The sequence below is a fragment of the Globicephala melas genome, chromosome 4 (genome assembly GCF_963455315.2).
Source record: "Globicephala melas chromosome 4, mGloMel1.2, whole genome shotgun sequence".
Classification (NCBI taxonomy): Eukaryota; Metazoa; Chordata; class Mammalia; order Artiodactyla; family Delphinidae; genus Globicephala; species Globicephala melas.
The window spans coordinates 55,149,429-55,165,077 of NC_083317.1; the positions used below are offsets into that span (position 1 = coordinate 55,149,429).

Genomic DNA, 15,649 nt, shown 5'->3' on the forward strand with positions numbered 1-15,649 from the left:
AAACACTCCCAAATTCATTCTATGAAGCCACCATCACCCTGATACCAAAACCAGAAAAAGATATCACAAAATAAGAAAATTATAGACCAATATCACTGATGAACATAGATGCAAAAATCCTGAACAGAGTACTAGCAAACAGAATCCAACAACACATTAAAAGCATCATACGCCATGATCAAGTGGGATTTATCCCAGGGATACAAGGATTCTTCAATATACGCAAATCAATCAATGTGATATACCACATTAACAAATTAAGGAATAAAAACCATATGATCATCTCAACAGATGGAGAAAAAGCTTTTGACAAAATTCAACATCCATTTATGATAAAAACTCTCCAGAAAGTGGGCATAGAGGGAACCTACCTCAACATAATAAAGGCCATATACATCAAACCCACAGCAAGCATCATACTCAATGGTGAAAAACTGAAAGCATTTCCACTAAGATCAGGAACAAGACAAGGATGTCTACTCTCGCCACTCTTATTCAACATAGTTTTAGAAGTCCTAGCCACGGCATTCAGAGAAGAAAAAGAAATAAAAAGAATACAAATTGGAAAAGAAGTAAAACTGTCACTTTTTGCAGATAACATAATACTATACATAGAAAATCCTGAAGATGCCACCAGAAACCTACTAAAACTAATCAGTGAATTTGGTAAGGTTGCAGGATACAAATTAATGCACAGAAATCTCTGGCATTCCTATACATCAACAATGAAAAATCAGGAAGAGAAATTAAGGAAATAATCCCATTTACCATCACAGTAAAAAGAATAAAATACCTAGGAATAAACCTGCCTAAAGAAGTAAAAGACTAGTACTCAGAAAACTATAAAACACTGATAAAAGAAATCAAAGATGACATAAACAGATGGAGAAATATGCCATGTTCTTGGATTGGAAGAATCAACATTGTGAAAATGACTATACTACCCAAAGCAATCTACAGATTCAATGCAATCCTTATCAAACTACCAATGGCATTCTTCACAGAATTAGAACAAAAAATTTTACAATTTGTATGGAAACACAAAAGGCCCCGAATAGCCAAAGCAATCTTGAGGAAGAAAAACGTAGTTGGAAGAATCAGGCTCCCTGACTTCAAACTATACCACAAAGCTACAGTAATCAAGACAGTATGGTACTGGCACAAAAACAGAAATATAGATCAATGGTACAGGATAGAAAGTCCAGAGATAAACCAAAACACATATGATCACCTAATTTACAACAAAGGAGGCAAGAACATACAATGGAGAAAAGACAGTCTCTTCAATGAGTGGTGCTGGGAAAACTGGACAGCTACATGTAAAAGAATGAAATTAGAACACTACATAACACCACACACAAAAATAAACTCCAAATGAATTAAAGACCTAGATGTAAGACCAGGCACTATAAAACTCTTAAAGGAAAATATAGGGAAAACACTCTTTGATATAAACTACAGCAAGATCGTTTTTGACCCACCTCCTAGAGTAACGGAAATAAAAGCAAAAATAAACAAATGGGAGTTAATTAAACTTAAAAGCTTTTGCACATCAAAGGAAACCATAAACAAGACAAAAAGACAACCCTCAGAACAGGAGAAAATATTTGCAAATGAAACAACAGGCAAAGGATTAATCTCAAAAATATACAAACAGCTCATGGAGCTCAGTATCAAAAAACCCCCAAATAATCCAATTAAAAAATGGGTGGAAGACCTAAATAGACATTTCACTAAGGAAGACATACAAATAGCCAAGAGGCGCATGAAAAGATGCTCAACATCACTAATTATTAGAGAAATACAAATCAAAAATCAAAACAATGAGATATCACCTCATACCAGTCAGAACGGCCATTATCAAAAAATCTAGAAACAATAAATGCTGGAAAGGGAACCCTCCTGCACTGTTGGTCGGAATGTAAATTGATACAGCCACTATGGAGAACAGTGTGGAGGTTCTTTAAGAAACTAAAAATAACTACCATATGACCAAGCAATACCACTACTGGACATATACCTGAGAAAACCATAATTCAAAAAGAGACATGCACCACAATGTTCATTGCAGCACTATTTACAATAGCCAGGACATGGAAGCAACCTAAATGTCCATCAACAGATGAATGGCTAAAGAAGATGTGGCACATATATACAATGGAATATTACTCAGCCATAAAAAGGAAATGAAATTGAGTTATTTGTAATGAGGTGGATGGACCTAGAGTCTGTCATACAGAGTGAAGTAAGTCAGAAAGAGAAAAACAAATACCGTATGCTAACACATATATATGGACTCTTAAAAAAAAAGTACTGATGAACCTAGTTGCAGGGCAGGAATAAAGATGTAGACATAGAGAATGGCCTTGAGGACACAGGTAGGAGGGGGAATCTGGGGTGAACTGAGAGTAGCATTGACATATATACACTACTGAATGTAAAATAGTTAGTTAGTGGGAAGAAGCAGCATAGCACAGGGAGATCAGCTTGGTGCTTTACGATGAACTAAAGGGGTGGGATAGAGATGATGGGAGGGAGGCTCAAGAGGGAGGGGATATGGGGACATATGTATGCATATGTCTGATTCACCTTGGTGTACAACAGAAACTAACACAGTATTGTGAAGCAATTATATTCCTATAAAGATCTATTTTAAAAAAAAAAACCACAATGAGACACCACCACCTTATACCCATTAAGATGGCTCTTATCAAAAAAAAAAACAAAAAAAACACGGAAAACAACAAGTGTTGGTGAGGATGTAGAAAAATTTGAACCCTTGTGCATTGCTGGTGAGAATGGAAAATGGTACAGCCACCATGGAAAATATGGTGGTTCCTTAAAAAATTAAACATAGAATTTCCATTTAATCCAGCAATTCCACTTCTATGTATATACACAAAAGAAGTGAAAGCACAGACTCAAACAGGTATTTGAACACTAATGTTCACAGCAGCATTATTCACACTAGTGAAAAGTGGAAGTAACTCAAGTGTTTATAAAGAGATGAATGGATAAACAAAAAGTAGAATATACATACGATGGAATGTTATGCAGCCTTAGAAAGGAATGAAATTCTGACACTTAACACAACATGTCTTGAAGACATCATGCTAAGTGAAATAGACCAGACACAAAAGGACAATATATATTGTATGAATGCACTTATATGAGGTACCCAGAGTAGTCAAATTCAGAGATAGAAAGTAGACTAAAATTTTCCAGGGGTTAGGGGTAGGTGGTAATAGGAAATTATTGTTTTATGGGTATAAAGTTTCAGTTTGGGATGATGAGAAAGTTCTGGAGATGAATAATGGTGATGGTTGCACAACAATGTGAAAGTACTTAATGCCACTAATATGTACAGTTAAAATGGGTAAAATTTTATGTTGTGTATATTTTACCACAATTAAAAATATAAAATTTTTAAAATTATTTGTTGAAAGATTTGAATGAATGTTTTTTCCTTTTTGTTGCAATTGCCAGGAATTTTAATATTAAATGAAATAATTATGACTATGATTCCTTCTTTTCATAATTGTGATTTTCTATTTTGATGATCATTCTAGACAGATAACTCATTATAGATCTTTTTGGTAAGCAGGCATGACTATAGATTTTTAGAATATGAATAAAAAACAAAGGGAAAAGAAGCCATTTTGTTTTCAACCCAGTGGATAACTCCTGCTTTGGAATTCTACAGATCTTTGTTCACACCTTCATTATGTCACTTCATACATCTCATGGTAATTTGTTCCTTTTTCTGTTTTTCTCAATAGTCTATATGCTGAAGGCAGGCTACGTCTTAGTCAATCCTATGTCACCCAAGTTTAGCAAATTTACTGGCATCATCAATAATTAATTAAGGAATGTGTCTTATCCTGAGATACAAGGATTCTAATTCAGAATGTTGGCTGAGAGAATAATTTGGTGGCACAGAAATTGAGTGAGATTGCTGATTAATTTCAACATTTTCCAAAAACTAAGAGGTGAGTTTAACTGCAAGGAAAAGGGGAGCAGACCTGGGGTCAGGGATTTGAAGGGCATACATGCCATGTCTTTAAAGTAATCCTTACTTTCTGTGCCATCTGCTTCCACTTGCTCTTCTCTGGGCTTCTGTTTAAATTTCATGTTTCTGAAGTGCAGGATGGCTCCAGTGAGTTTGTAGGATCCGTACTTCTCATCAGGAAGAAAGCCCAAAATGTCCATGGCTTGCTGTAAAAAGAGAAGCAGATGGCCAAGTCTTCAGTTGCCTAATGGCTGCAGTAAGCACCTCACCCCCGCTGTGTGTCACACCTCCCTCCACTCAGTGGGCTGTGGGCTGCCAGGAGACAGATCACCACAGCCCTGAAGTGAAGTGTGACAGCTCTGCTCAAAGCAATGCAAATTGGCCCTGTTGGTGCTTGGTCACCCACAGTCTGCTTATCCCTTTAAAAGAGAATTAGGAAGGCTTATGACTTGACTTGTTTAATTTCCAGTAGTTTTAGAACTTTCCGCGGCTGCCCTGACCCCCTCCTCTCCTTTCCAATAATCTATCATTAACTGGCTATATGAGCTAAATTATTTTGCCTTTCATGGTTATGGAAGAAAGTAGCACCATATCTGATAGGTTGCTTATTTCTGGGATCCCATATGTTCTCCCAGCTTTATTCCAGATACATTTTAAAGACTGGCAAAAGGAAGTATTTAAGAAAAGAAAAACCATGTCACCAAAGAACAGCATCCTAGGAAGCCACTGCACATGGTAAGAAGTGTGTTCTCACACACTCCAGGAGGATAGAAATCGGTACAATCTTTCTAGTGTTTAATTTAGAATATGTATCAAGAGACTATAAAAAATCCATAATCCTACCTAGTAATTTCACTTTTAGGAATCTAGCATACGGTGACTCTGATATATAGAAAAAGCACTCACCTACAAAGACATTCACCACAGTAGGAAAAAAAAAAAAAACACAATCTTGAGTCTAACAGTAGGAGAATGATTAAATAAACTATAGGATTAATGTCTGATAAAATATTAAGTATCCATTTAAGTGTTTATGAAGTTTGTAATAACATTAACAATGCTTAAGAATAATCAAAAAAGCAAAGTATATATCACATAGCATATGCAGTATGATTATAATCTTTGATTTTAAAAAAACCACCAAAACAACTATGTAACAACAATCCCAAATAGAAAAAAATAAAGACTAAAAACAATGGTTGTCACTGAGTTGAAGCATCTTCCTACTTTTCCATATGTACCGAAGTCACTATATTGACAAAATAAATAAGTATAAAACTTTGGACAGAAACCGTCCTGGAGGGGCTCCTTCCACTCTCCACCCCCAGGGGAAGGAAGGTCACTTCTCCAGGACCCTTTGGAAGAGAGGAGATCTATGATGCTTTCTTTCATTTCTCATTGTCATTACCATACTTTGATAACTAACAAGCCTTACATCTGTGGCCAGCAATTCTTCAGCATCATCTGAGCTCTCCAGAGCAACTGCTCCATGAGAGCAAAAGTGAAAGTCAGAGGGATTTTCAGACACAAGGAGCATATCTGCAGTGGGAAAACCATCAGTTAAACAGCTTAAAGAAATCCACAAGTCTTTAGAAAATAAGTGACCAATATTCACAGTTTACTCTTACGGCTTACAGCATACTTGTAAACAAGCCAAAATAAAATCCATAGTCTACACCCAAACCTCTGCAATCAATTTCTGCCCTCTATTAACTTGTCAGTCATGTGTTAATGCCTCCCAAGAGAAGACTAGGCAGGCCAAATCTGAAAGCAGATTCAATTGCAGCAGCTTGAATTGATGTGCAAAAAAAACAGATACTGCATGTTGGCAAAACTTTGAAAACAGGAATTTGGCCTAGATACATGGTTGAGGGTCAGAGGACAAAAAGTGGTTTGTAAATTATAACAGGCCTGAGCTTCAAAAGCTAAGAAGCAGGCCGACCCTGGGGTCAGCACCCAGGGAACATTAGCAGTGTCATCCTGTCACATCACGTCCTCCCTATTAGGAGGCTGAGTCTGTCTTTCAAGGGATCCGTAAATCAGCTACTGTGTTCAGTGCTGCACCTCTGATATGTCTAAGACTCCTCACATGATTCACTTAGTCAGGAAGCATAATGCAAGCTGAAGCCAAGGCAAGCTGTCAGCAGCACATCTGCCACCGACGTGGCCAAATCACATTAACCTCTTAAAGCCTGACACTCGCTCCCAGTGAAGTTTTTTGAGCCAATCTGAGTTTTGTTTAGCACTCAATGAAGTGAGACTCTATTATCCTGAACCCCAAATCTCAGAAACAAAGAAATTGGGCTACGTGAATGTTCATAGCAGCTCTATTTGGAAACAACCCAGATGTCCATCAGTAATTAACAGAACATTGTCTAGCCACACAATGGATTATTATTACTTAGCAAACAAACGAATGAACTATGAATATGTGCTACAACATGGAAGGATCTCAAAATAATTATGCTGAGTGAAATAAGCCAGAAAAAGAAGAGTATATACTGCGTGATTCCATCTTACAAAATTCTAGAAATGCAATCTAATCTATAGATTGCAGAGACCATATTAGTGACAGAAAACATATTAGTGGTTGTCTAGAGACTGGGTTAGAAGAGGAGGGCTTGAGGGTGTGAGGATGGGCAGGAGGGAGGGATTACAAGAGATAACGAGAAAACTTTTGAATGGATACCTACATTATTTTGATTGTGGTGATGGTTTCACTTCATAGATACACATGTCAATACTTACACTTAGGTCAATAATACTTTGATAAAGCTATTTGATAAAAGTAATTGGGCTAGCCCAAAAGAAATCAGGCTGAATGCAAGGACAATATATAACTTAAATAGAAATATAATTCATAATAATTTTTTTAAGTATTTACTTCAATGGTGATTCAAATGTCCCTGAAATGTTACTACTTCTCAGGAATCTCCTTATATTCTTCCTTATGCTTCACTTCATATTAACAAATATTTGTTTGAGATCCAATAATATGCCAGGCATTATTGTAAGTTTTAGGGATACATCAGTGAAAAAAAATCCCATTCCTGCCCTCAGAAAGCTTATATTCCAACAGGAGGAGACAGAAGTAAAAAAATAATAATAATGAGTAAAATATATGACATGTAAGATAGTAATTGCTATGGAGATAAATAAAAGCAGGGAAAGGGAGTAAAATGTGTTGGAGATGCAGAGTTGCAGTTTTTAATAGGGTGATCAGGGAAGGCCTCCACAAGTCAAGTTTGAGTTATGGGAGAGAATCATGGATAAGTAGGGAAAGAATGTTCCAGAAAGAAAAAAGCCAATGCAAAGGCCCTGGGGTGGAAGGTTGCCTGGGATTTTTAGTTGCTATAGTTGGTCAAAGAAGGGGTAGATCATGAGGTCAGAGAGGCATCAAGAGTGCCTCACAGGCTATGTTGAGGATTTGGGCATTTCTGCTCTATGTGAGATATGAAGCCATTACAGGTTTTTGAGCAGAGGAGTGACATGATCTGATTTTTTTTTTTTTTAATTTACTATGGCTGCTGGTTAAAGACAGAGGGACAGGGTGGGAGCAGGGATACCAGGAAAGGGTTAATTCAGGAGGGAGATGGTGATACTTGACTGGGAGAATAACAACAGACATGGTGAGAAGTAGCCAGAGCTTGGGTTTTGAAAGTAGAGTCAATAGGATTTGCTGATGGAACAAATGAGAATAATGTGGGAGGAAGGCTGATCAAGGATAACTCCAAGGGTTTGTGCCCAGGCAGGTGGAAGGATGGAGATGACTTCAGCCTACCTGGGAAACACTGTGGTAGGAGCAGGTCTTGCGGGGTGGAGTTTAGGAACTAGGCTGTAGGGATATGAAGTTTGAGATGCCTATTCAACATCCAAGTGGAGACATAAAAGAGTCAGTTAGCTATCAGTCTGAAATACTAAAGAAAAGTCCGGACTCATGATCCAACTTTGCAAGTCATCAGATAGAAATGATCTTTAAAGCGGTCAGCCTAGATGATCTATCACCACAAGATAGAGCCAAGGACTGAGCCCCAGGGTACTCTGAAGTCATGGACTGGATGAAAGAGAGAAACCTGCAAAGCTATGCCCAGAGATTTAGGAGAGAAACAAGGGAGGGTGGTCTACTAGAAGCCAAGGTGGGGAGATTTTCAAGGAAGAGGGAGTCAGCAGGGGTATCAAATACTGTCCCAACTGTATACTGTCAATAATCTCTCTATATATTCTTTTGCAAGGTTCATTCATGACTTTACTGATGACTCTCAGATCTACATTTATTTTCTGAGCTCCAGACCTAGTCTCCAACTTCCCATTGGACATTTCATTGTGGATGGCCATAGGTAGCTTAAACCCAACATTAACACAACCAGATGGATGATGTTTTCCTTATCTTCCCTGAAGGTATTCCTCTTCTGTGGTTCCTTATGCCAGTGAATGTCACCACCACACCCAGGCCAGATATCTGGGTGTGACAATGTCCTGTCCCTTCACCTCCTTCACAGCTCAGATACAGACATCATCTCCATTTCTTTCAAATCAAAGCATTTGTTTAATCTTTTTTCTCTACCATAGGTATATGCTATGGGAGGATGTAAGGATACAAAACTAAAATAGTCCTTTCCCTCGAGGAGGCTGGAGGAACCACACACCTAAACAGGAAACACTGCCGTGTGTCTTTAGGGGGTGGGGCATGTTTCAGTGGCTGACTCGTTAAAAAAAAAATTTACTTTCCAAGATTGCTTTGCCATGAATTACCTGTTAGATCATTCTAGATCAACCTTTCATAGAATTTTCATTTTACTCTCATGCTTATTATGTCATTTTTGATCATTTTCATCCTGGTCATGATGATCAAATGTGCTATATCTGACATTATTTTCTGCATGTTAAATATAGGAAAATGGAAGGCTAGAAAGGCTCACTACTTGCCCAGGGCCAAATTAATGATAAAACGAACTTAGAACACAATCTCTAGTGTTTCTGTTAGACTACGCCACCCACAACTGAAACCTGTATGAGTAAACATGACGGGATTCCATTTCCTCCTTTGTCATAGACAGAAGCAGGGTCTTACTTCTGTGCAAGCTCAACATCGGACAAACACAGAGGGAGGCAGAGCAGGGGGCAAGAACGCCACATGCCCAAGGACTAGAGGACCAGGTGGAGGGAAAGAGCCAAGATTCAGGAGGGGGCTGGTAATAAGACAGAATGGTGAGCCCAAGTGATATATATGCATTTCTCCCTCAGCCCCTCCCCGCTTCCAGATGCCTCATTTCTGGACGTCCCTCAGCACACGCGATAGACTTTCCTGCCATCCCCTTACAACCAGAAACATGGCTGCCGCAATGGTAACCATTCACTGGAGCAGCTGCCCTCAGCATGAAGTGGGGGCTTCAGAGAATGCTGAGGCCAGAAGCATGACTGTTTGAGGAACTCTGAAAGGCCTTTAGATCAAACATCTTCCCTGCCCTGGGTCTTATCAAAACTTATTTTCAAGGAACAGTAAATTTTAATTGGTTTGAGGCTTGAGGTTATCTCAGAGGAGTATCATGTAAACGGGGATTCCTTTATTTAGTTAATTTCTTTCTACCGCGGGAAATGGCCTTAAGAGAATAAGAAAAAGAACTAAATGCATTTTTATGAGACACTATTAGAGTCAGAGAGACTGTCTAGGCCAGTAAGGGCCCACACGGAAGATTGTTGACCAGGCTGGGGCACCTGGAGGATGGGAGGAGGCAGGCGGGGACAGGGAGTGTGTCATGAAGGATGGGGGTAGGGCAGAAAGAGAAGGGGTGAGGGGATGCTAAAGGTAAAAGTCAACTGCTTCACAATTCCAAAAAGTGCAGGTGTCAACCGTTATATAGGTTCATTTCTAGGGCCCACTCTCCAGTAGGAGATGCAGAGAACCCATTAAGGGTGAGTGTTTTATCATTCAAGGCTTTGTTTCAGACACAGACCTACTAGAGAATGGACTTAGGGATATGGGGAGGGGGAAGGGTGAGCTGTGACAGAGCGAGGGAGAGGCATGGACATATATACACAACCAGGCGTGGGGTAGGTAGCTAGTGGGAAATAGCTGCATAGCACAGGGAGATCAGCTCAGTGCTTTGTGACAGCCTGGAGGGGCGGGTTGGGGAGGGTGGGAGGGAGGGAGACGCGGGAGGAAAGAGATATGGGAACGTATGTATATGTATGGCTGATTCACTTTGTTATAAAGCAGAAACTAACACACAGTTGTAAAGCAATTATACTCCAATAAAGATGTTAAAAAAAAAAAAAAAGGCTTTATTTCATGTCATCCTGACTTAAATTTTACTTTCTGAATGGCTGAATGTTCTCCAGGACTGTGCTCACTATGAAAAGGAGTGAAGCTGACACTGAGCCAAAAATAAACAGTTTAGGATCTCACAAATGAAGTTCTGTAGCTAGTGCCTCTATGCCACATTACCCGTCATTACCTGTTCCTCAGTGGTGCCGTGTACAGCTGAAGAGGTTGTGCACTGCCCAACTCCAGAGAGAATCATTCACATAGTCTATGGTTTGAATTGCATTCTCTCGAGTTGGGAAGCACACAGTCTGCACAACCATACACACATCTTATGCCGCTTAATAACCAGTGGGGAGAAAGTGAGTAAAGATATGAGACTAATTCAAGAGAGACCTAATGGGTAAAGAGGATAAACTGAATATGCTCCAGAATAGGAGGTCCAGATGCTGACCACTTCCTTCCCCAGAGGCATTCAGGGCACCAGTAGACATTCTCAGGCCCACCTCTTGGCAACCACCACTGTGTATTACTGTCACTTTATGGAGTGAGTTCTCAGGGCATTAGGCAAAGTGTCAAGGATTCTAAGAGTCAAGGACTTGTTTCCTGACCTCCTCTCCTGAAGTTTACACACCACTTGAATAGCAAGAGTGAGCACGATAAATAAACATAAAGAAAAAAATCAAATAAAAGAAGAGAAAAAGGAAGATATATGCCAGACCAAGATATACAGATGATGTTGAGAACTAAAGGATTTCAAGGAGCCTTATCTGAAGGGACTGGGGAAGTGGGTTCTAGCTGTACCTGGAACAAGACTCAGCCTTAACTGAAAGGAAAGGGGAGATGAGATCTTCCAGGCCAGGTAGAGGCTAAATGAGGACTGGCTCTGGGGTGACACATCACTCCATTTCCTTGGCTCCTTGAGTGGGTGGCCAGCCTCTGCTGTCATTTTTCACACCCGATTCGTTTGTCATGCACAAATACTCCTATTTTTGGAAATTTGGACACAGTCCTCATACTGCTTAGCTGTGCCCTCTTGTGTCACTCCTCAGGACACTCTAAAGCTCTTCTTTGGCAGCCATGAATAGAGTTTAAAATTTTTAAATACCCCAAGAATGACAATTGGTGTCATAAACAAATGAACTGACAATACCAAATTTTCACCACCAGATGTCAGCCTTTATACACTAATCAATTTCAGCAGCCCACAGACGGAACAAAGTACATGAATTCATGATAAGCATGAATTTTCCATAGCAGCCCAGAGTCTTCAGATGGTTCTGAGTAAACAGAGATGCTCCAAAATATCTTGCAGTCGCTGCTGGCACTCACATTGGACCCTATGTGTCAGATACCCTGCACAGCATAGAAATGAGTGTCAAGAATGTTAGATTTGGCAGGGCTAGTCAAAGGAAGACCAAAACAAAAAAGAAAACAAAAACAACCTGTTCCAGGGTTATGTAGAGAGAAGGTGGGAAAGAGAGTACATGCTGCTTTCGTATCACCAACTGCACCCATGGCAAAAATAACTGTCCAGTTTGTAGAGCTTTCTCCTTTTGGAGAGAAGAGTTTGGAGTTGAAGACCATGTAGTCAAAACGCTGCTGGATTTATATCATACGTCATCTAAGCATAATGGGCTGTGGGGGATTCTTCCCCATCAATTTGCTCACCTGGATCTCCAATCTCATCCCACAGTCACTCCTGTGGGAGTACTGTTGTCCTCAGTGACAGATGCAATACCTTTGAAATCCAATCAGCTTGTCAATCTCCCCTTCCAATGACTTTCCATAGCACTCGAGATGTAAACTCTCATCATAACCTGCAAGGTGCTGCTTGGTCTGACCCAGCCTATCTGCCCGTACATTACCCCCTCCACCCCTCCATTCTGCCCCTGACGATGGCCATTGTTCTATTCCAAGAATAAACCAAATGCATTCCTGCGTCAGGGCCTTTGCACTCACTGTTACTTCCTCCTGGAAATTTCTTCCTAGAAATCTTTGCCTACTTGTCCCTTACTCATTTAGGTATCTGGAAAAACCTTGCCTTCTTCTTCCCCCCCACCCCCCTCGCCAAGAAGCTTTCAGGATCTTAGTTCCTTAGTTCCCTGACCAGGGATCAAACCCCGGGCCCCTGCAGTAGGAACATCAAGTCCTAACCACTGGACAGCCAGGGGATTCCCAAAACATTGCCTTCTTAGAGAGGTCTTATCTGACTCTTCTATCTAAAATATAACCTCCTGGGGAGTTCCCTGGTGGCCTAGTGGCTAGGATTCCAGGCTTTCACTGCCGTGTCGCCTGGGTTCAATCCCTGGCCAGGGAACCGAGATCCTACAAGCTGTGTGGTGCAGCCAAAAAAATAAAAATAAAATAAAATAAAATAGCAAAGGAAACATAAACAAGACGAAAAGACAACCCTCAGAATGGGAGAAGATATTTGCAAATGAAGCAACTGACAAAGGATTAATCTCCAAAATTTACAAGCAGCTCATGCAGCTCAATATCAAAAAAACAAACAACCCAATATAAAAATGGGCAGAAGACCTAAATAGATATTTCTCCAAAGAAGACATACAGATTGCCAGCAAACATATGAAAGAATGGTCAACATCACTAATCATTAGAGAAATGCAAATCAAAACCACAATGAGGTATCACCTCACACCAGTCAGAATGGCCATCATCAAAACATCTACAAACAGTAAATGCTGGAGAGGGTGTGGAGAAAAGGGAATCCTCTTGCACTGTTGGTGGGAATGTAAATTGATACAGCCACTATGGAGAACAGTGTGGAGGTTCCTTATAAAACTAAAAATAGAACTACCATATGACCCAGCAATCCCACTACTGGGCATATACTCTGAGAAATCCATAATTCAAAAAGAGTCATGTACGACAATGTTCACTGCATCTCTATTTACAATAGCCAGGATATGGAAGCAACCTAAGTGTCTATTGACAGATGAATGGATAAAGAAGATGTGGCACATATATGCAATGGAATATTACTCAGCCATAAAAAGAAATGAAATTGAGTTATTTGTAGTGAGGTGGGTGGACTTAGAGTCTGTAATACAGAGTGAAGTAAGTCAGAAAGAGAAAAACAAATACCGTATGCTAACACATATATATGAAATCTAAAAAAAAATTTTAAATGGTTCTAAAGAACCTAGGGGCAGGACAGGAATAAAGATTCAGACATAGAGAATGGACTTGAGGATACGGGGAAGGGGAAGGGGAAGCTGGGACGAAGTGAGAGAGTGGCATGAACATATATATACTACCAAATGTAAAATAGATAGCTAGTGGGAAGCAGCCGCATAGCACAGGGAGATCAGCTCGGTGCTTTGTGACCACCTAGTGGGGTGGGAGGGAGGGAGACGCAAGAGGGAAGAGATATGGGAACATATGTATATGTATAGCTGATTCACTTTGTTATAAAGCAGAAACTAACACACCATTGTAAAGCAATTATACTCCAATAAAGATGTTAAAAAAATAAAATAAAATAACATCATCCAAACCCCATTTCACTGCATCTCCTCACCCACTTTATTTTTCTCTATAGACCTACCATTCTCTGGAATTATATGTTTCTTTGTTTACTTGTTTGTTACCGTCTTCCATACTAGAATGTAAGCTCACGGGGGCAGGGACCTGTGGGTCTTGTTTACTTCTCTATCCTCCATGCTTAAAAAGCAGTGTATACACAGCAGCCCCACAATAAATATTTGTTGAGTGAATACAGGAAATTCGTTCTCTTACCCTACAAGTTGCTTTTCCATTTCTGTTCATGGCACTTCTTTTATCCCAGTCAAATTACCAAACCTGGGAGTATTTTTGACTCAACACTTTCCCTCATTTCTACATTTTATCATTGCCTAGACTTTTCTATTCTTCCATGAGTCCATCCCCTTGCCCTCTATTCCCACAGACAGTGCCTTAGACAATTGTCTTGTCATCTCATCCTGGGACTATTGCAATCACTTCCCTCAGTATTTCTGCCTCCAGTCTATCCTGCCCATCACACCAGCCTAACTGCCACTGCCCTCAACAAATCACGACCTCCTATTACCCCATCCCGCCCCACAAAACACAGGAACACATACACATACACACACTCACACACACACATGCACACAACACCCTCCCAACTTCCTGAGTTCAGACCCCATCAGAATAAAATCTCTACTATTCCTCTATGAAAATCCTTTCCTCCAGTTCATCTGGTCTCTCTGTTCCCTGATCTTGCCTTACCTTTTCCTGACATTGTGTACACTGTTCCTCTTACCGGAAATACCCTCCACACATTACTCTGGTTACATCCCCTTCCCATTCTCCATATCCCAACCCAAGTCCTCCTTTCTTTACAAAACTCCCATTAACCACTAAACATTATGGTGATGTCTCCCACCTCTGGCCTCTTGCCTATAGCACCCACTTAAATGATTAGTGGTTTTAATCATTTAAGTCTTTAAAATTTTCTAGTGCTTTTTACACACACCCACACCCACACACACACACGCACAAGCATGTGTGCAGACATGCATACACACACATTCATTTACCTCTGCTGGGCATCCTACCCACCTCCAAATACTACCAAATTGAAACAAAGTGTTACCATTTACTCTCTACCCATGTAAAATTACAGAACACTGGTTCTATAACTGGTTCAATTTCTTAAGTTTTAGGATGAACAAACTGAGTCCTAAAGAGGCTAGGAGACATTAAACAGCACTTTTCCAGTTCCAGTAATCTGACTATTGTCTCTTGTTTTAGAATGAACTTCAGCTCCAGAATAATACACTTACCATGAAGTTCTTTTTTCCCAGACAGAATTTGATAGAATATATGGTAGTTCCTCTCTCCAGGCTGCTGGAAAACAACCCGGGATTTTTCAAGCAAATCTGCATGATGAGACATGAGTAAAGATTCAAACGTAGGTGTAGAAGAAAAGTAATTAGACAGTGCTATGGCTACTTACAGATGTCGATGTCTGCAGATGACAGCTTGCCTCTGGCACAAAAGTGCATCCCGATGAACTGGCCCTGGGTGGACACAGAACACAGTCTCCTATTGAAACATTCCAAGCAGTTGCAATGGCTTCATTACACACATCACTCCCAAAGTGACTACTTGCCCCAAAGTTAAAAAAATGCAACACGGGTCTGTGATGGCACCAATTAATGTCGAGAGGCAGCTGGAGTGTCATCAGGACGAGCAGTGGTCCTGGAGTCTAGCCTCAGACCTGCTCATTGCTGGCTGTGTCTTCTGTTTCTCTTCTTCTTATTATTTTTTTTATTGAAGTGCAGTTGATTTAAAATGTACTAGTTCAGGTATACAGCAAAGTGATTCAGTTATACATACATATGTGTGTG

General features: G+C 40.1%; 1 protein-coding gene across 1 annotated transcript in view; it reads right to left on the minus strand.

The window, feature by feature from the left end:
- The window catches only part of MYH15 (myosin heavy chain 15), a 152,528-nt gene extending 137,088 nt beyond the window's left edge, over positions 1–15,440 (minus strand). The window contains 3 exon segments of the mRNA XM_070045449.1: positions 4,077–4,215; positions 15,083–15,178; positions 15,256–15,440. The gene's annotated coding sequence lies outside the window, so the exon portion shown is untranslated.
- Between the last annotated feature and the right edge of the window lie 209 nt (positions 15,441–15,649).